At 35.1% G+C, this 21,952-nt stretch overlaps 1 protein-coding gene across 3 annotated transcripts in view; it reads right to left on the reverse strand.

Annotated features, from left to right (window-relative positions):
- LOC120770831 (zwei Ig domain protein zig-8) overlaps window positions 1-21,465 on the reverse strand; it is a 151,174-nt gene extending 129,709 nt beyond the window's left edge. For all 3 annotated transcript variants that reach the window (XM_040098422.1, XM_040098421.1, XM_040098420.1), the window contains exon 1: window positions 21,357-21,465. The gene's annotated coding sequence lies outside the window, so the exon portion shown is untranslated. The remainder of the gene's footprint in view (window positions 1-21,356) is intronic.
- Window positions 21,466-21,952: the final 487 nt, after the last annotated feature.

Raw genomic sequence — 21,952 nt, forward strand, 5'->3', positions numbered from 1 at the left:
GGTAGCTGGGTGCGTCGGTATATATGTATATGTAAATAAAACATGAAAAGAAATAAGACAACGAATTAATTATTGATTTCAAATTATGGAAATTTTATTATTTACCCCAAGTTTTACAGAAAATTTAAAATTAAAGAAAATAATATACGCGGAGTTAAACAACCTTTGTTATTTTATTCCATATAAAAAGAAACAAAAACAAATGAAATCAAAATGTATGAATGCTTTTCTTTTTTTTATTTTATTAAAAACAGTAGAAAAATATATTCACAGCTGTTAAGTTTAGATATTTTGTAAAATTGTATTTGTTCTGGCCCTCAAATTCAAAAAAGCGAATGAACAGAATCGCTGAGTCGGTTTGCAGCTGCTACAGGATGTGACAAATGAATTTGCGAAAACATTCAACAGCTTCCGTTGATGCTCACTGAAGCCATCTTTACCTTCCGACATTCAAAGAGCACAGGAATTCGCGTTTTTCACGCAATATTTAAATTGTAAAATGCGTATATACTATGTTTGCATGTGAGCGTGTATTGTAAATCAGTATTGGTGACTACTTCGCCACATTTTGGTCATTTTCTTATGCTTTTGTATTATACTTTATGCACATTGTTTGTATTATCCTTCATTATACTTGTTTGAGCTCTTCTTGTCGCATTTATTTCACTTCATACTCGGATTTGACCTGAATTCTTGATAGTCGGTTTACACGTTTCACACTTCTTCTGCATTTGATTGTGCTTTTGCTTACGTCCTTTTCTTTGCTCTGTGTTTAGTCATTCGCGGAAATTGCAATATCTTGTAAAATGTATCCGTTTTCATGTTTTCCCCTATTAATGAAAAAAATAATAATGACATTTCGCTGTTTTGTTTAAATCGTTTTATGTGTCCGTCTATTTTTGGCGGAAATAATAATCGTATTTGAAGTAACTTTTGAACGCTAATGGTTAAGTTACTATATTTAAAGCCATGTAACCGAAATTTATAAAGCAAATATTGATGTGAAATTGACATAAAAACAGAAAGCAGAAAATAATCGATAAGGAAATCCAGGTTTTACAGGAACTGTCGGTCACATGTCATATTTATGCCCAAAGTATTCCTTAGAACTGTCTTCCTATTTGAATCATTGAAAATGTTACAGAGCTGTTTTCAGACATCTACTTTATCACGAAGACAAATATTTGATATCGAAAAGCTAATGAAATTGTAGTCAATGCATCTTGGTTAAATTTTTGGGTAAGTTGCATGAAAGTTATATTAAAGAACCCGATTTTTTTACAAAATCAAACTCGAGTCGCAAAACTGATGCTGCACAACGTAACTGAAGACCTTACATACAATATACATCTTTACTGGCGACTATAAGTCGGTTTATGAATACAAATACTTGTATGACGGTGAACTAACCATAACAGAAATAATCAAAATTCGCTGAAGGCCATTTTATTTATGTAAATACAAATAGTATTTTTTTGCAGTCCGCATGAAAATTGATCTGAAGAGAGGTCCTACGTTACAATCAATGCTAAATAAAAAAATGTCTTGCTTTGGTTTCCCTCTACAATAACTTATATTTTATAGCTAAAGCTTCAAACGAGGCGGTGTCAAAAGCGTTACAGCGTGGGAACCATCAATTCAAACTTTTAATTATTCTATGATGTTAATAAAAATTGTACGATTGACCTTAAGATCACAGAATGACCTGGGTGGTTTTTTGTAAATAAAACATTGAAAACCCTTATGAATTTAGCTATTTTTCTAATATTTCTTAATTTTACTGACTGCAAACTAAAATTGATATTAGTATAGTGTCATTGATTCTAATTTCATTTTGTTCTTAACATTTCTTAGATTTTTTGAATAAAAATGAAGATAACATCCTGAACTTGTTTTATTTATTGCGTATATTCAAAGCATTATTTAGACACTGTTACCGTTGTACGATGTTTTGGGCACACAGGTTTCTTGCAAATAGTTCCGAGCTCTTATGTTTTGCAGCAAATTGAGCTCGGGCGAACTGCACAGCTGGTTCGCTGACTAACTTTTCTCATTTTTTGGAGCAACACCAGCTGAAGTGCTTGATTGTTTTGCTTCTGCCCGGACATTTCGGACAATATCAACTGGCAACTGATTTCTTAGTAAGCTTTTCCTACGAGTTATTTCACCTTGAAAGAAATCTAGATTTAGGTTCACATTTTCGATAAAAGGGCCACGCTTATGTTTTTGAGGCGTTCCAATTACTGAGGATTTCTGTCCACAATATTCGAAAAAAACAGCTACGGGCCAACGAATAGTTTGTTTTTTCCATATTTTATTGATTTATAAAAACCGATTAATTCCAGCAACTTCTTGGGATGGTTTTTAATAATGCTTTTTTTCGATGAAGAAACGACTGTTTAGTACCGGTAATCATCTTAACTCCTGGTTAGTGCCACAAACCGGCGAAAACCGCTTATAACTTCTTAAAGTGACCACTAAGGTCATATTATTATTCAGTAAAAGTAATATCAAATCTCGAATTGTAAAAAAGTTATTTCTCGTTATATTCCATCCTGGGTCAAGTGGTCCATGGAAATTTCGCAAAATCACCGATTTTGAAAATTATCAGTTCATTAAGAAGGTGACCAAACTCATACCCCGTTATATAAATATTTCGTCATAATTATTTTTTTTTTATTGTTAAAGTTATTGAAGGTTGAAATTCAGGGCACGATAAAATTGTTAAATTACTACCTCATAAACTACTAGAGATAAATAGATTAAAGTTTGTGATGTCAAAAAAACATGTTCGTGCTATATTACAATATATATTTATTTTCACGTTCAATTTATTTAAATAATAATATTTTACATAATTTTTATACCCTGAACAGGTATATTCTGTTTTTTACGAAGTTTGTAACACCTAGAAGGAAGCGTCAGAGACCCTATAAAGCATATATATAAATAATCAGTATGTTGAGCTGAGTCGATTTAGCCATGTCCGTCTGTCTGTCTGTCTGTCCGTCCATCTGTCTGTATATATACAAACTAGTCCCTCATTTTTTAAGATATCGTTTTGAAATTTTGCAAACGTCATTTTCTCTCCAAGAAGCTGCTCATTTATTGGAACTGGCGATATCGGACCACTATAAAATATAGCTGCCATATAAACTGAACGATCGGAATCAAGTTATTGTAAGGAAAGCTTTCACATTTGACAATGTATCTTCACAAAAGTTGGTATGAGTTATTGTTCATGGAAATAAAGTAATATCGGAAAAAAATTGTTCAGATCAACTCACTATATGTATATAGCTGTCATACAAACTTATAGTTTTGTGTGGAATGGCTTGCTGCTCTATAAAATTCTGGAAATCTCAAATGATTTTTCGATTAAGTTAAGCGTTTACGAGATATTCATCGTCAAACATCAATGCATATTGAGGTGGATCAAAAAAAATTTTCGTTTTGTTTGGTACTCTGAAAAATAGGTTCCTAGACACCTCTAAGAAAGCCTATATTTCCGAGTACCAAACGAAAAAAAAAAATGTTTTTAAAACACTCTAGTACACATAGTTACTAAAAGAAATGTACCTGTGAAGGGTATATTAGCTTCAGTGCAGCCGATGTTAACGTTTTTTCTTGTTTGTTAAACATTTTAAAATTTTCATGTGTTTTTCACGTTAAAAAAATTAAAAAGTATGTGACAAAATGCGACAACGTTCACCATTAATAATCTGCAAAAAAAAAATTGTTCATTCATGCCATTCCTAAGATATTGAATTTTTTGTACAGATAATTGATTTCAGTTTCTGCTCTCAAGTGGATCATAATGCTCATAAAAAGAAATTCCAAAAGCGCCTGAATAAAGCAAAAGCAATGAAAAACATACGGCAATTGCATTATTTTCAACGATTCAATAATCAGCAAGAATATTCGAAGTAAAATTTTTTCAAATGATGAATCAAGTGTGGAAAAAATTGGATATGATTGAAAGTGGTCAATTGCATTAGAAATTTTCAAAAACAACACAACAATTACTTAAAACATTGCGGATTAGTAATCACCGACTATTTTCGGTTAGTTTATAACACACATATTATTAAATATTTATTGTATAAATGTTATCGCAATGTGAAACAATTGTTATGTTCCTTATACTAAATGTACTAAAAAGCTGTATCTCTTAATCTGCGGCAAAACAAAAATACAAAAGAAATGCCTCCTCTAGCTAGTTATAAATACTAAATAAGTAAATTATAAGAATTTTCGATCGAGAATCATAAATTTGCTTAACATTTTTATATTTTTGAATCCATAATCCTCCATTTATGAAACGTAACCTCCTACCTCATTTTAAAACAGCACAAAGCAAATGCGTACCCTGTTAAGGTCATTTAACTCAAAGTTGAAAGTTGATTAAAAACTAAACAAGGAAAATATACGTACAAAATAAGTTTAGCCCGAGGTGTTTAATTCGCTGAAGCAACCAGCTGAGTGCACAACAACTTCACAACTAATGCCGCGGGGTATCAAAACAAAGCGGAGCTAAACTCCAAACGCTGATAGATGAACACAAATGTTGGTTTAACCCACAGAGCCGCGGGAGAGTAAACATGAAAGGAGCACTCAGGAGCGTGAAAAGTGGAGAGAGAAGGATTAAAAATATAGTATGTATGTTTTTGCATTAGTGTATAAACATATGTACTGTATATGTAGCTTTCGTGTATTGAGCATATGCGGAACTACATGACTTTCGCTCGACCTTAGCATACGAGAACTACTCTGGTTTGAAAGGTAAAACATGGATAGCTGAGAGGGCAGCACCTTTAGCTTTTATTAGTGAACACATTTGGCATAATATTGACTCAAAAACAACATAACCAATATAAATCGAAGTCAACATCAGATAAAGCAAACTTCATTGTAGCGCGAAAGAAATACAAACAGCGACCTCAATTGAATTAGATATAAGATAATAGGAAAATAAATAATAAATGTATACGAATATAATTTATTTTTCGTGTTTAACGCAATGGTGATGAGTGGTGTGTGGGGAAAAAGAGACAGTAATTTTTACGGCACGGAAATTGAAACCGTTTTGATAGGTCTTTCCGTTCGAATATAATGCTCTATACCTACTTTCGTCTATATTTGTTTCTTTGCCTCGTATTTTGGCCTATAGTAGAGTAGCTTTGTATGTTAGCTTATGCCGATAAAGCGATAATAAGCTAAGAACATTAACTATCTTTGCTAAAATAAAAATTAGATATCCATAGGCCTGATATATTTCTATTGTAGACCTCAAGAATGGTAAATAACCGCAAGAAGCTTCAACAGGAACTTGCAAGAAGAATCTTTAAAGCAAAGAAAGGTCCCATTTTCGAAACTAAACCATAGAGTAAGTGTTGCAACTTTCCCGTCAGACTAGTTTTGACCATTCTGTTAAGCTTTATGCAATAATTTCACTAAAGAACACACTTTGTCTATAGTTGATTGTTCGCAGATAGGTGGTCATCACATAGGCTGGGCTGATTATACGTCAAAATCAGATTATATGTGCATTTGAGGACTACTTATGTACTCTAATTGAAACTAATGATGGAATACTTTGAGTTACCTACCTTCCGTCATCTACGCGAACTAGCTCGAATCGAAATAAATCATTTTACTATGCTTATGATAAACTCTAAGCGCTTTGTCCACACTTGTTCACGGTGAAGAATTTTGGTAACAACTAAATTATACATTATCAAGAGTTTAGGCATCAGAAACAGTATGGATTGTAGTTTCCGCCTCGATTCACATAACTACCTAGTCTACCAATGAACTACACCCATAGGTTAGGTTAAATTAAACAGGTAAGCCAATAAGCCACGCATAGACCAGTTTTGGTTCTTTGCGATACCAGATGGAGTTCAGTTCCTTGGTCCAAGAGAAGTAGTCATCCTTTAGGATGCCAGCACTTGACACGAATTTTAACAAACTCTGCGACCTCACTATCGATACCTCCTCCAGTGCATCATACCGTGTGAACCCCAGATGCTTACAGCGTAGTCTTGTCAATACAAGACAAGGGCGCAAGAGATGCTCCATTCATTCCCTGGTGCCTTATTCTTGCGATTGTTTGTTTTTTTTTCGATCTGTCGGTCCCAATCTGCGGGCGTGTGCCGTCTTCAGACAGTGACTAGTTAGTGTTCCGTTCATGTTCCTAAGGTCACTCAAGTGCCAATACCTACTACACTTCTGATAAGGTCTTTAAAAAATATTGGATTAAAGAAAGAATTCGGTTTTCAACTAAAGAGTTATTTTGAAAACAACAAGCCAATAGCAGCTTCTTTTCTTCTTAGTTTGCTAGTTTTGTGATAAACTTATTTTAACCATCCACTTTTGAGTCAAGAAGTCAAATCTCGAATTTTTGCTTTTTTTTTCTAAAGAAAGAAAATATCTGACCCCCATTATTTGCTAATGAGCTTACGATTCCCTATCACTTCGCTCATTTTGCTTGTCCTTTATTCGCTGCACTCATTTCAACCTAATTTCCCTGGTGTTGGTAAGCCGAAAGCGTATGCCGTCATTACTTTTGTATACACTTGGCTTATCTTCGTTCCTCATTTCATTTATTATTTGTGTACACACATATGTTGCAAGTCATTCGGCAGCAAATAACAATTTGGCTTCCGTCTCAAGTGCGCAATCGAGCGCTGCGATGACCAGCACTTTTAGCTTGCCAATCAGCTTTTGTGCTCAAGCTCCCTCTCCGACATAACGCCTTCGACTTCTAATGACATTTGCGCGGCTCCACATTGAATGGGACATATAGTATACATATGTACATATATAAATATAAAAGATGTGTACATATTTGTATGTGTAGTTGTGTTTATTGTAATTTTTGTATGCTCAACATAACGGTCACTGCATTTGTATTTGAAATTAAGAGCCGCTGACCGCCGTATACTCGCTGAATCTCCGTTTATTTTGTTCGAAAAAATCAGCAGCAGCTTAGTAAGCAGCAATAACATGTATCTTTACTTAAGCACTTTTAAAAATTCTATTTTGTTTGCCTTTTATGGCCGGTTAAGGGCCGTCGCTGCTATTATGTGCACTCAAAAACAAGCGACATGTTTCGCGGAGGAATAATAATTGCATAGCTGCAAATTGCTGTTGGCTATCAACAATATTGCACTGCTGCTGTTGAGGCAAAAGGAATTAGCAGTCAGCGCCAGTCGGGGCAAAGAGTGCAAAGAGTGGCGTCGCTGTTGTCGACAAACAATTATTTTCTTCAGTTAATTGCTGTTAAGAGACCAACAAAACGTATGCACTCACATGTACTCGTATATATACATACATATAGTATAAATATACATATGTATATGAAAATTTTAGAAGCAAGCTCAACAAAAAGGCAGCAGATTGTATATGTACATATGTATTTGTGTATGTGTGCATTCCTCCGCACCCCTGCATTTATTCCTAAAATATCTCAGTGTACTTTTCATTATTATAATTTCGGTTATTGTTGTTGTTTTCATTTTGCTTGCTAGCTACAAAAAATCAGCCAACACTTGTCGTTTGCTCCTTATTCACATTTCAAGTGGCAAAAGTTAAATGTCAAAGCGACGGGCCAACACAAAGCAAGTGTTTCATTATTCCGAACACACACACAAACACATACAAATATACATGTCGCGCAATACCAAAGGGGTGGACGGTCGCTATAGCAGCGTCGCAGCATCAAGGAGCATTTGTAGGCAGCTTACAAAACCGTCTCGAATTTTAATTTTTCGTACGCGTTCGTTGTTTATAGCTGGTACAAATGAAGAAAAGAAACCATGAAAAGCATGGAAATGTTTAAAACGAAATTGTAGAAACGCCAAAAGGTGCACCATTTTCTAGGAGCAGCACTTAATGCCTTCATTGCTTGAGAAAATCGCTTGCGAGCTCTTATTCCACGTCTAAATTGAGCACGCAGACACATTTTCAAATTACAGGCAAGTTGGCGGATGAAAACAACTTTCGCGTGCAACTCATTAATGCAAACCCTTTTCACGCTTTTAACAGCTCGCATTTAAATGCTTTATAATGAAGAATGAAGAAAGGTGCATACTTTAAAGCGGCAAAGTTCGCCGCACTTTCATTTGCAGGCTTGTGCCTGTCTAAGAAAGTGTATTTTTCAAAGCGAAAATTCAAATTACACTAGGCAACAAGTTGAGAGTTTTTGTCTCAGTGGAAACCAGATCCATTTGAAATAATATCACTTGGAATAAGCAACAAAGTCGTAGGAACTTTTTTGTAACGCCATTGGGTCTTTTTGAAGTCTAATCCAATTACTAGCCATCATTGGACAAAACTGTGTTGTTAGAAACTGTCAAGTTGTGGTTATTTTATCAGCAATACTTTTCACAAAATCTTAGCGTCGATCTATTAAGCAAATAATTCCTTCTAACCGAAAATATAGTAAGACGTTTTAGCTTATATATCGCGCCAAAATCCATTCGTCGAAATACTATTTTAATATGTTTATATTATTCAACAAAGAAGTTCCATTAAATTTTGTGGCCGGAATCAAATTTCTGATGCCGAAACGTTCAGAATGTTGGAAAAGGCTCTTGGTGATAATCTTTTTGCCGCGAGCTAAATTATTCAAAGGGGTTAGAGAACGCGATGACGACGAACAACGTCTAGGACAGCTGTCTATATCAATTGATGAGCAAGACCTCACTAAAATGAAGGAACTGGTCCTTAAGAATGGACGATTAATAGTCAGAGATCATATTAGTATCGTTGGAATGTCGGAAGGATCAGTGAAAACCAATTTGAAAGATCATTTGAGCCTAAGAAATGTGAAAACACAATTGGTTGCAAAACCAGTCAATCTTTCCGAAAAACAGCGTTATCATTTCTGAAACAATACAAAGTCTAACTATTTTTGCTCATATTAGTATAATCGTAACCATTATTCTTTTTGTCCCATGGGTGTCCACAATGGACTTTGAGCATAATCAGATTCTTGGCATGCTCGCGATGCAATTGACCCACAGTCCATTCAGACGTCCATACCACTTACAGATTAATCTTTCAATAAAAGATACAACAAATGTTTTGAATTTTGTATAATCTACCGTACAGCCAATCATTTCAAGCCTATTGCTGACTATATGATAACTGTGGAGAATAACGAGGGTAATCTTCGTATTACCACTTGACCTGTTTTGGTGAGACTCAGACTCTGTTCGGACTCCAATACAACTGACAGGTCAAACCTTTCAATACTGAAAATAAAAATTGTTTTGCTTTTTTCGAATCTTCCTTATAGCCAATGATTTTCAAGCCTCTGGTTGTTTATATGGTAACTGTGGGGAATAGCAATGGTAATCTTCATCCCCAATATGGGGCCAAGTCGTTCTGGCCAATTACTTCCTCTATGCTAGAAAGAATGGACAAAATTGTAGACAACTACGTAAGATCGAGGGCGCAAAAAGCCGCACCACTACGCGCCAGTTAGCATGAGTACAGAGAAGGTAGATCCTCTTAAACTGCTCTTTACCAACTTACGACTGAACTCCAAAAATCGCTGGAAAACGGCGAGGTTACACCTTTCTTGACATCGAAGGTGCTTTTGATAATGCGTCCCAAGCAAGCATCATCAAGGCACTAGAGAAAATGAATGATTAGAGGCTGTACTCCGTACTATGATTGCTGAAACCACTGTGGGGGTGAGTAGGATCCGCATTGGTACTACGAAGGGCTGCCTACAGGGTGGAATTTTGTCTTACTATAGAGTTTAGTAGTATGAGCTTCTTGAGTTGCCTAGCCGGCAGAGCCTGGGGCTGCAAGTCAGCTATCATCAAGTGTCTGTATACCATGATCGTAAGGTCTATTGTCGCTAATGAGCAGTTGCTTGAGCATCGAAGGCAACTCATTCTTCTGTAGGCCTTCAATTATCGAAGCGGCAAAGACTCTCTTGCGTCTGCGCTTCAGAAGCAATATGCACTTTCCCAAACGCAGCACTTGAAATCATGCTGGAGCTCGTACCGCTGCATCTTATCAAACAGGTAGCTTAACATACTATGAAAGGCTACTATTGGGAGCTTACGACTTCCGGTTTTTCAACTTGGAACCGTAAAAATCAAAACACCTGGTTCTTGAATGTCAAGCAATTTGTAGAAGCAGGCCCTTGGATCCATCTACGTGGACAAGGATCACCAAGAAACCTTTGATAGCAGTGCAACACCTCAATTATTTTCTATAGCTCTATCTAATATAAGGTGTGCACTATGTATAAGTCGGTCAATAATAAGACGTCTCGTAGGCATATTGATAAATAGTACAAACATCTTTTGTTTTAGCTTCATACGTTTCCTCAACAATAATATTTTTATTATTATTATCGAACTAGCACACTGACATATTGATGTTTAATGTTAATTAATATGACACCAACATCAAAAAATGGACTAGTTGGTCCACAAAGCGTTCAACGCAATTCGAATATAAAAATTCGCCAAAAAATGCTAATGGAGCCTCGTGATGACAAATCGCTTCCATATTAATATTCTAAATTCTTAACACTATATAAAAAAAAAACTGTTTAATGTCATGCCACCGTTGTTTAATTGTTTTGGCTTTATCATGAACACTTCCACTTGCTATTTTTATACTCTCGCAACAATGTTGCTAAGGAGAGTATTATAGTTTTGTTCACATAACGGTTGTTTGTAAGTCCTAAAACTAAAAGAGTCAGATATAGGGTTATATATACCAAAGTGATCAGGGTGACGAGTAGAGTCGAAATCCGGATGTCTGTCTGTCCGTCCGTCCGTCTGTCCGTCCGTCCGTCCGTGCAAGCTGTAACTTGAGTAAAAATTGAGATATCATGATGAAACTTGGTACACGTATTCCTTGGCTCCATAAGAAGGTAAAGTTCGAAGATGGGCAAACTGCCACGCCCACAAAATGGCGGAAACCGAAAACCTATAAAGTGTCATAACTAAGCCATAAATAAAGATAAAAGTGAAATTTGGCACAAAGGATCGCATTAGGGAGGGGCATATTTGGATGCAGTTTTTTTGGAAAAGTGGGCGTGACCCCGCCCCCTACTAAGTTTTTTGTAAATATCTCGGAAACTACTATAGCTATGTCAACCAAACTCTACAGAGTCGTTTTCTTTAGGCATTTCTATATACAGTTCAAAAATGGAAGAAATCGGATAATAACCACGCCCACCTCTTATACAAAGGTTATGTTGAAAATCACTAAAAGTCCCTTAACCGACTAACAAAAAACGTCAGAAACACTAAATTTTACGGAAGAAATGACAGGAGAAAGCTGCACCCAGGCTTTTTTAAAAAATTGAAAATGGGCGTGGCCTCGCCTACTTATGGACCAAAAACCATATCTCAGGAACTACTAGACCGATTTCAATGAAATTCGGTATATAATATTTTCTCAACACCCTGATGACACGTACGAAATATGGGTGAAATCGGTTCACAACCACGCCTTCTTCCAATATAACGCTATTTCGAATTCCATCTGATGCCTTCTCTGTATAATATATACATTAGGAACCAATGATGATAGCGGAATAAAACTTTACAAAAATACGGTATTTGAAAAATATATAAATAACGTATAATGAAATCTCGATTATCACTTTATCATGCGAGAGTATAAAATGTTTGGTGACACCCAAACTTAGCCCTTCCTTACTTGTTGGAATAGAATTTAATGATAAAAAGGAAGTTTTCTATTCTTTCAGCACCACTTGGCTACAAATAACCATCATAACTTCGAGAATATAGCCATCATACTTTTACGCACTTTGCTATGAATAACCATAGTCAAGGGTTATGTAAAAGCTTTTAGCTATCACTACTATATATAAAACTACTACACTACTATATATAATACCAATTAACCTTCACTGTATTTAAAAATAGCAACTCTATCATATTTAGAACGCAATTATAAATGATAATTCACAGGGTGTGTCATAGAAATGTTACTCAAAGTGAAAATATTATACTATTGTTATTAATTGGTGCATACATATATGAGCACAACTGTGCATAAGTTAGAAATGCTGTCATGATTTTATATGTTTCGTTGGTCTACGTGATCAAGACAAGCATCAACTGTTGACGTAACTGTCGTTAGCTCACATATTGAAAGATAAATGATAACAATTGCTATTTATAAAATAGTATTTTCATTTTCAAAGCAAACAAAAATTAGTACACATTATTTCAGAAGCTCTGTCTATTTACTGTGTTATTTTGCCTTGTTCGCTGTTATGTTATGATAGTTTAATGGTTTTGATGGATTTGGATTCGACTGCACGCAGAGAAAAATCACTTAAAATATGTATACATATGTATATATATGTATATGCAAGTGTGCAATAGTGTTTGAGAATATGAGAAAGTACTATATTTGAAATAACTTGCTTTATTTGAGCACTAATCGAGAGAGATGTGTGGTCTCATATTTACTTACTTATTTCCCCTATGAAATTGAATTAATACAAGTTGGCAGCGGCCATGTTAAAGAAATACGTGTCTTCGCCTGCATTATTAGATGCGTCATGTATATTGATTTAGTTTAGTGTTTGCTTCAGAGGAGGTATCATATAAACAATTCAATATAGAATATATCCAATTATACATGCACGTGGCGTATACGTAACTCAAAGTGTGATGTACCATATTTATATTATTATCTTATTTTTATAAATACGTCAATTGGATTTTTAGTTCAAATAAAATTCTCTGCCTCTCTTCGACAAAGGCACTAATAAGTATGTAGCTTATTCAGAGACTATCGCAAATATTGTATGACGTATGAAAGTGTTTGTTAAAATATTAAAAATAATCATCTCCTGATGCATTGCACTTCGACCAGCGTTTTTTCCACCTCTCAAAACCCTTAAAAAAATATAGCATTATTTTGTAATATTTTTTAGCTCCTTCTCCAGATTTTATCTCCTCAATTGTAGCGTAGTCTTTTCACAGGTCTCTTAAATTTTGGGAGCAAAAAAAGTCACAGGAATTAGGTGTAGGGAATATAGTGGCTGGAGTACCATTAATGCTTTGCTTTGGCCAAATATTCGCTCAGAAGCAACGAGGCGTAAGCAGGGGCGTTATCATAGTGCAAATGCCAAACAAGCCACATCTTCTTGACCCGCTGAGCACATATGCCACAGTCAATGCTCTAAAAAAACCAAAAATCCAAACAAAACCGGTTCAAGCCTTTAAATACCGAGTTCTTATACCCCAGTTCCTATAGTTGCCTTCTTACGGAAAATATTGTTCAATGTTTTAGATTTATAATTGAAAGAAGCCTTTCCGGATAGTAGTAGGACTGTGTGCTACAAATGTGTTGAAACGGGTCAATATTTCCCTTATCTCTCATATACATAATATAGAGATTTTCAGACTTTGAGTGACCTTGTGCAGCATATATCGGCCAAAATGTGAGTTATCTTAATAAAATTAAGAGCGTGTGTTTTTCTTATGACGGCTTATAATTGTGCTTAGAATAAACAAAATCAGGTGAAATCTCGCCTTAGACCCCATATAACTAATGGGCCTTATTTATCTGAAGTTGCTTCCCTGACTTTAATCCTTGCAAGTTGCAATAGTTTGAAATATTTTGTTCTACGCGAACTTAGCTCTGCTTACTTGTTTTTACATAACTATTACGTTTTGCACTTCGTTAAAATTTCATGGAGGTACGTAGGTACGTATGTACGCAGTAGGTGGTTATGCCATATGCACGCGATGAATAATTTATAGCAGTTGTGAGTTAAAAACTTGATGTGCGTGCAATGTAAATGCAGTGAAATAAATAACACTAATTTCGCTCGATAATCTATGGCAGTGTATGAAAAAGTCGATTTTATACGCGATGTGAAATTTTACACAAATGTTACGTATACGCCCCAACGTTCCGGTTTTGTTCACACCTATGGTATGTAGAGACCTGCTGGGACAAGGTAACATTATTATAGTGAGAAAAAAGGGCAGATAGAGGCAAGTGAAAGCAGATAAAAATCATTAGTTATGTTTATAGTTGTGGAAGTGACGGGTTGAAAGTATTCTTATATATTAAAAAATTGCATAGCATAAACAAGTGTTAATAAAAAGTTAAATCCTCTTGGAAAAAGTTAACAAATCCAATCATTAAAATAATATTGTATTAAAATTGTTGATGTGATGTAATAAAACATAAAAGCTAATTTCGAAAAAGTAGTCAGAGAGTCAGGAGAGATCAGGTAGTAAATATGGCAGTGATACTACAACATAACTGGACATAACTAGATAAAATAGATACAATTGTACTGCGTTGAATGAGTATCATTATGTCTAGTTTTTATTAGATCTACATTAAGATGATAGAATTATCAATATTCATAACGTTTATAGTATTTACTCTATACTAAGTAGCCTTCATCGTAAGAGTTCACTGAAAATTGCTAATTATGAAATTATTAAGTAATCAAAACCACATATTTATCATTTTCTCGTATATTCCGTATCCCCTCCTTGCCTTTGAACAAATAAAAAATAAATTTTATTGAAAGATTTCTAAAAAAAATTGATAAACCCTCGTTTGCATTAACTGACTTACTTATTGTCATCCCACAAGAGATCTAATTCATAAACCGAAATTTAGCGTTTAAAGCACTGAATGTCCCTCCAACTTCCTTAAGGCTCTCTGCAAAATGAAGAGAATTTGTGAACAAAAAACTATTCAATATAAAGAGCCTTTCAGTTGACCTTGTGCTGCTGTTTGAGTAATATTTCAATTTTTCTGCTAAATGTGCCAATATTTTAACAATAGTTGCCTTATAAGAACTTACGCTGAAGAAAAAGTGCTAATTTTTTTAAACCAAAATACACTTTCCTTAACCAGGTAATACGATTTTTAAGATTTGAAAATATTTTATTTTCTATCTACTTCTACATCTCACTCAGAAATTTCAAAAGTTCAATTGGACCCTTTCCTGTTGTTGTTATTGTTGTTACAGAAAACTAATAACATTGAATACTATATAATCGTTTGGAACTGACAGCTTTATAAGAAATGTATTGTTTTCCCTCAGAATAATTGCTGAAAATATATTTCAGCTGTTTAATTAAGCAACAAAATTGGTTACACGATTAAAAATATAGTTTTTAATCCATAAAGTGTTCAAAAATATGTTCTCAAAATTTTTGAATCATTCTGTTGATATTAGAAATTAAATCTCTTTAATGGTACTTCGAAATACTCTTTAAGTCTCCGATCGAAACACTTTTTTCCCGGAACATCGGACAGCACACCCGTGTAATAATATTTTCGAATTATTTGGAAACAATATACAAGCTGTCCTCAGCCTTTTCTTAGCTGCTGCATCGCTTGAATTTGCATATTTTTCTTAAAAGCTTGCGAGTAGAAGGATAAATAAATGAGAACTGAGTTCTTGGAAAACCTCTAAGCTGCTATGTAATCACAAGACAAACGACGAGAGCAAAATAAATTGAAAGAGTTTAGTTGAATCTCTGCTTGAAAACATATAAGGCAAGGTAAATAAGGCACCAATATAGCCACCCTCCACCAAATACTGCAGTAGTTACCCGTACACTGGCTATAGCTACCTAAAAGTGAAGCGCTCCTTGGTGCACGTAATTCTCAAAGCATAATATCAGCATAAGTAACTGTATAAAATTATCAGTTATTAGAAGTGGAAGTTGCGCAATGCAGCTCAGCTGACGAGATACCGTATAACGAAGTCCGCAGAGCGGTTTAGGACGATGAGGGAGAAGAAAAACTATGAATATAATCTTTACTAAGATATATGTACATATATATATATATATAAATATCTTAGATAAAGCAAAATTTGTAAGCGAAGCACATTTTCCAGCACGTCAGCTGATCTAAGGAAATAGTCGCAGATAAGTTACCGTTACAAATTGCAGTACTTTACACAAAGCTGAAGAATATTGAAGGGTATCATTTACAAATACAGACACACACACCTATATGACTGCAATAAATGAGAGCACAAAAGAAATTTGTTGCAAATTAATATTTAGACAATCTCAATACAATTTAATATTGCAGCGCATAGTAGCTGTTGACCTCATTCCGGACAACAAAAGGCACGTGCCGCACTCGCCTCGTTGCGAACGTCACGTGCTGCCGACTGCTGTGATTGCTGGCGTTCTCGGTTGAGGTATTAGTGGCCAAAATCACTTTTTAGCGCTAAATAAAGCTTCGTGGCTTTGCCTTTGTTGTTGTTAGGTTTGTGGTACATGAGTACGGCAGACAGTTTGAGCGCAGCAAGTCGGTCGTGCGGCAAGTGAGTCAACAAGTTAACTCGGTTGGTAGTTGTTGTTGTCGCAAGTATTTGCAAATGCACTTGTGTGCACTATCTGCTCTGCTACTTGGCTGCTTTTATGTACCTTTTGCTTTCATCTCGCTATCATTCCCTCTTACAGTGGCATAAAAAGTGTTGCACCATGCATTATCTATGTGGCACATGCTGTGCATTTACGTTGAAAACCTATCACTTGAACACGTTTCACTTTGTCATCTGCTGCGCTAACAAACCACTCGTTTATTTTATTATTCGTTGTTGCAACGGTGAGGTGACTCGTGTATATAATCAGTTGATCTGGGCGTAGGTGGCGACTTCGGTTCTTTTATTTGTGTGTAAACGGTTGCACTGCTTTTTTTTTTACTACTTTTTCCTCTTTTATTTTTTATCTTTTATGTTTTGAATAATGATGACAGAGCTTTTCATGTAATTCCATCTTATGCTTGGGCGTTATGTTACAATTTAATCTGAAATGCTGTTCAAAGTTCGTCATATATATCTCTGGCTATTTTTATGATTTATTGCACAAGCTGCAATTTAAATATAAAAATACGACGAAAGTGTTTTTCAAACGAACTGAACTAATTAACAAATTCTGTACCATCAACATTTTGGCCTCATTTTATACTTACATATCCCAATCCGTCGTCGGAAGTAGTGATACCAATAAATCCTAATGCTTTACTTAAGTAGAAGATAGCGTAAAGTATTGTGTATCTGTAGAAAATTAAAAGGTATATATTTGTCATGAGAGGCAAAATATTTGATCAACTCGTACAGTAAGATGTTAATTACTTGGAGTCGGCTTATAAAGTTATTTCCTTCCATTACTCGAAGATTATTGTGATCAAGTTAGGCAAGTTTAACTATCCATATAACTGCTCGGATTCCGATCCTCTGGTTGACGTTTTATATCTTAAGGTAATTCCCTGGCTTTGATTCTTGCTTCAAACAAATCCTCAATATAATGACGCCTAAAAGCGCTTAATGTCAGAACACATTTTCGAACATAAGGCCAACTCGAATAAATTGACAACTTGATTATTTTCATGACACGCCTGTCGGTTCAATTGAACAATTTCACAAAATGGCTTATTATCAGATTATTTATTAGCAGAGACCATTGAGTTGAAGTACATTGACAACAATTATGCGATTGGAATATTTTGTTAGTTTTATAATATCTTGCTTCTCTTATATTTAATAGTAGTAGTATATTTAATAGTAGTAATATATTGGCATTGTATCCACAAATTACCAGAAAGGTGATTAAAATGTCTTAAAAGCAATGGTCAATAATTTGAGTATTTTTTTACTTTCCCATTCAAAATTAGTATTTCATTGATATAAAGCCAGGCAATATTTCTTTAGTAACAGTTTATATTGAGGATTCGGCGTAGATTCACAAATGCAATTTAGAAAGGGCATCCATTAAAATATAAAAGTAAGAATATCTTTGTTGCAATTTCGGAATTTTTGACTCAACTTATATTATAATCTACAATACCAAAATTATTATTATTAATGCGGAAAATTTTCGGAACGATAATAGTTGATTTCATTTGCTAAAATTAAGTATCCCCAAAAGAAATATCGCATGACTACCGCTTCTCTACGTTAACTCCCACGACCTCCATTCTAGTCCCAAGTAAATGTAATTTATTTTCTCTTTTGTAGCCAAGTAGTACCCAAATAAGTACAACTACAACAATTAAACACTCTATTATTGTATGATTGAGAGTAACTCTGTGCAATTTAAGTTCCAGGTCAGTATAGGATTTCCAAAAAATCTTTTGCTTCCATTGCGCTTTAGATTCAAACGATAGAATAATGAAATATAACTGATGATCCAAGTAGAGGTACTTTTTTCAATAGCCTTCTTTTGACAGATCACGTGTGAGTCGTGCCAAGCTGTCATGTTATTTTAGTTCAGTTTTGTTGGCATTTTATTATGGAAAGACTTACACTTTTGCAACGCTTACTAATTGTTAAACTTTATTACGAAAATTTACGTCAGTAAAGAATGTGTTTCGAGTGCTTCACTCAATTCATGGCCAACATAATCGACTGAGCATACTATTTGCAACACCAGCACCCATCTTGTGACCCATCATTCATTATTGAATAATATTCGATGGAATTGACCACATCCAGCAGACAGTGATGAAAATAAAGCACCTGTAGCTAAGAGTGAACAAGAAGACTGTGGAAAGTCAATTCCAGTTACCAGTCGAAGGAGTCATTGAAAAATATATGTCAAAGAATGTTTTTTCGAATGATAATCAGCATTCCCTTTAAAATTTGAAGTTTCTGTGTTTTTTTTCTTTAAAAAAGTAGGAAACCTCGAAATGGATCAACCTTTATTTATAAAACCGGCATACTTAACTAGGAAATGTTATGCAGATTAAAATTCCGTTTTCGTTTCGCTGCAGGTAGTACTAATACCAAAAGCAGCGGTCGCAAGTGGAGGTTTTCAAATATAAGAATAGCTGTAACGTATCAAATACATAAAATTTTACACTTCCAAATAAATTTTGAAAATTCTGAAAAAGAGAAGTTCAGATATTTTTCTCTTACTCTCAATAGAAATCAAAAAGTATCAAAGTTGTGTACTGTTTAGGCGCTTTAGACTATCGCAAACATTTTGTTAAAAAAGTCAACAACATTTTTGCAAAGTTTATAAAATCTCTTGAACAAAATGATGAATTCTGCGTGAAAAATAACGATGATATTGAGTCGTCTTGCTTGTTTTCTATGAAAAAGGGGTTTGTGTTTACTGCAAGTTGTTTTTAGCATTTCATCTCATCAATCATGGGATTATACTAAATGTTGCAACATTTTTGAAATAGTCTACTTCGCTTAGAACTGTTTCTGTGATATCGTTGAAACTCAGTAGAGTTGTCTTTTCAGATCTTTGACGGCAATAACGTTGTAAAAATTCCAAAGTTATTGATTGTAAATTAACTATTATTGGAGTAGAGCTTATTTTGCTTAGTTTTTTTGTGTAAGAAGTTCGCTACTCTCAGATTGTAATCCCTTAGATTAAAGTAATAACAAATAGAGTTTATACCTTTGAATGAGATGTCAGCCACAAAAATCTTTGAGCGAAGCCTTTTCGGCCAGACCAGATTTGTCTTGGTAATGCTTCTGTTCTAAAATAGAAATATCTACTGCGGAATGGATTGACCGTCAACATGATAATATTGAAATTTATTAAGCTTTTGTTTTTAAATAATATTTACCACGCTTCTGAGACCAACTTGTCTTAACTCATAAATCCAGTGCGATCAAGAAACCCACATTAACATATTTCATAAATTTTTCTCTGCATTTCCATATTAGTACATACTAAAGAATATAATATTCGAAATATGCCTGTAATGACCGTTAAGGCCACTGGCACGTTTTCACCAACATTTATTGTCCATGGATTGTTGTATGGAGCACATATCGTTTATGGAGCGACATTTTTGCAAGCAAATTAAATAAACATGGAAGAAATGTACAAGTTCATATTAACTCCATAGAGAAGTTGAACACTTGTGCGAAATGGGCACAAGTGACAGCAGCAATGGACATTCACTTAAAGCACTATATTTGTACAAGAAGCGTTCGCTTGCAGCAGCTCCTTGGAGTAAAGCAAGGAAACGGCTTATATACACATGTACATGTAAGTGTGCGTGCGTGTATGTTGGTGTGGTCAACGCCCAGCTTGTGTGAGTGCACTTGCAGCTGCAATTTTTGCGCATTTCGAGTTCATATTTTCGCATTGTTTGCATCATTTATTGCGATTCAGTTGAAATGAATGGAAAAATGGTCAGCAAATGAGAGCAGCTGCGGCGAGGTGCGGCGAGGTGCAGGCGTATGGGTGCGGCCAACAAAGCGGGTATTAATAAAGGACGCACAAGCGGATAGTAGAGAGTATATGAGAAAGGATTTGTGTGTGTGTGTGCGTGAGGTGTAATGCCTTTGTATGTGTAAGTGGGCAAGCATATAGTTTACTATGGCCGCGTGGATGCGTACATGTGTGTGTGTACATGGCAGGATGTTAAAGGCTATGAAATTTAATATTATTTAATGCCTGCCATTGAAATGGCAAAGAAAAGCAAAATAATTGCCACAATGAAGGCAAGGAAATAAAGCAAGAAATTGCGTGACATTTGTATGTATGTATGTGTGTGAGGCATAGAATAGAATGTGGCACTCGTATATTCGAGCACATTGATGATATCATATGTGTGTTTGTGTCACATTGTCGTGCGACGCTCTGCTTGGCCTGTGGCTTCATTTGTCTTTCATATGAATTTCCAAGCATTCTTCTTCTCACATTATTTGTTGTTGTTGTTGTGCACTCAAGCCACTCGAGCAGTAATTCATTTGCCATTCCCATCCACGCACACACTCACAATCTCTCGAACACGCACACTTAAGCACACAGCCCTGTTAATTTTCATTCATAGTGATGGGCGCTTAAGCAACACATAACGGTACATATGTTTGTGGATGTGTTATTGCTGAATGGCATGACTGGCCATTTCATTATCATATGTTTGCCATTAAAATGGCCAAATGAGATGAAATGCTAAAGGATTGTGCGGACACCACTTCAAGCTCACCAACACTTATGCGTGCGTTTACATGCGAAAACATATGTTCACGCACACGCGCACACACGCATACATATACAATTGTACTTTACACCAAAATACATTTAAATGCGCACATTCACACACACTTGCGCTTGACCAACACGCTCTGCATTTGCTCATGTCCGTGCAAATTTAAAATATGCAACCATTAAATTAAATTGCCAGACACACACACACACATCCACGCAAAGTGTTGTATGCGTATGTAAATGATGGCAATTCGACAAAGAGTCGGTCAATTGCCTCAGAAATAGGGACCATTTATGCATAGCAATCAGCTGCTCAAATGGCTGACCGTGGGTTAAGCGCGCATGCGCAAAGCATTAAATGCATAAATTGCCTGCTGTACTTACCTTAGTAACTCGATATGACTTTTGATGTTGCCAACCATACGCGTACGCAATGTTTTGCTTCTTTTGGCGATTTAAAAATGATTTTGCTGTTTTTGTTTGCCTCCAGCCGGTGCTGCAAATAGGGAAAAGGTTCACCAAAAAAAAATTATTGTAATTCACTAAAAGCATATGTAAGTGTTATTAATTATTTATGAGCCATAATGTATTCACTTTATTATGCATATCAATGTACATGCAAGAGAATGGAGCGTTGCATGCTCTAAAAATTCTTAATGCTCGCATTTACTTACAATTTAAATATTTACGATTGAATTGCGAAGGCAATTCGTAGGGAGCGGTCACTTTCATTTCGTAATGTGTCTTGACATATATATTTCCGCTACAGAATATGAACATTTTTGTCACAAACTATTTGAGTTTGAATATATTTGTTGGGATTATCATTGAGGTAAGCCAATGAACGGAATTGAAGTGTTTAGAAAATTGGAATATTTGTTAAATATTTTGCATTTATTCGGGCTTTATTTGCTGTGCTGTTGGAAAAACGCTTTAAATGCGAAATGAGGTTTAATAATTTGAAGACTTCAGTATTTTTG

This window comes from Bactrocera tryoni, chromosome 3, assembly GCF_016617805.1.
Source record: "Bactrocera tryoni isolate S06 chromosome 3, CSIRO_BtryS06_freeze2, whole genome shotgun sequence".
In the NCBI taxonomy this organism is placed as follows: domain Eukaryota; kingdom Metazoa; phylum Arthropoda; class Insecta; order Diptera; family Tephritidae; genus Bactrocera; species Bactrocera tryoni.